The sequence below is a fragment of the Neophocaena asiaeorientalis genome, unplaced genomic scaffold (genome assembly GCF_003031525.2).
Source record: "Neophocaena asiaeorientalis asiaeorientalis breed wild unplaced genomic scaffold, Neophocaena_asiaeorientalis_V1.1 scaffold85, whole genome shotgun sequence".
In the NCBI taxonomy this organism is placed as follows: domain Eukaryota; kingdom Metazoa; phylum Chordata; class Mammalia; order Artiodactyla; family Phocoenidae; genus Neophocaena; species Neophocaena asiaeorientalis.
In genome coordinates, this window is record NW_020174301.1 from 8897527 (window position 1) to 8898578 (window position 1052).

The following is a 1052-nucleotide window of genomic DNA, read 5'->3' on the forward strand; positions in this document are numbered from 1 at the left end:
GGGTGCTGTTACTTATTAACGTTCCTGACTCCGGCGATTCCGTCTGCATTTTTATTAATCTGAATGAGTCTGGTGGTAATGAGGATCGTTGATTTGCGGGCCCCGCGTGCTGGAAGGCAGGTTATGTGCAAAACCAGCCGCTACCCACGCCCGGATCCCCAGAGTCTCAGCCGGGCGTCCCGGGCGCAGAGGGGGTCGGGGGGTGGGGCCGTCGTCCGCGTGGACCCGCTGCCGCGCCTCCACTCCGCGGCCGCCGGGGGGCGCTCAGACTGCGCGGCCACCGACGCGGCCGCCAGCGCCGGGTCCCTACCGACTCGCAGACCCCTTCGCGCCCTCGGAGGAAACAAAGTACACCTTTGTCAGCCACCGAGCGCGTGTGCGTGTGCTACGGCGCACAGTGGCCGGCCGCCGCGTGCGGGGCCCGCGGGCGCGCCTCGCCGCCTCTGGGCGGCAGCCCCTGCGTGGGCCCGGCGTGCCCCAGAGGAAGCGGGCTGCGGCGCGCGGTCGGGCCGGCCTGACCGCCCACCCCGAGCAGGCCACGAGGGGAGGCCAGAACCCGCACCGACTCCTGCCCGGCCGCGGCGCTTCGCCCGCCGCCGCCGTGGCCTGTGCACTTCTATTTCTGGGTTTTCGGCAGGGCGGGAAGCGGGCGAGCGGGAGCCCCAGGCGTGGACGTGCGAGTCCGGGCCCCAGGGCTGGGGGCTTCGGCTCAGCCGAGCCGCCTTTGATTCGCCCGCCGCCCCTAGCAGCCCTGGGGCACCCCCGCCTTCACTCCGAGGGCACGTCCCGTAACAGCTCTTGGACTCTGGTAGCTAAGCGCCAGCCCGGCCCCAGGGCAGGGCGCTGGGAGTACTACAAGTCCCAGCAGGCCCCGCGCCGCGAGCGCCGAAGCGGGAGGCGCGGCCCGGCCTGACGCCTGCGCAGTGCGGCCGCCCGAGCCTGCTAGTACCACACCCCCGGGAGGGACCGAGGGGAGGCAGAAGCATCCGAGGCATTAAAGCATCCGAGGGAGCCCGAGGGGAGGAGAATGGAGTGACAGAGAAACACGGAGG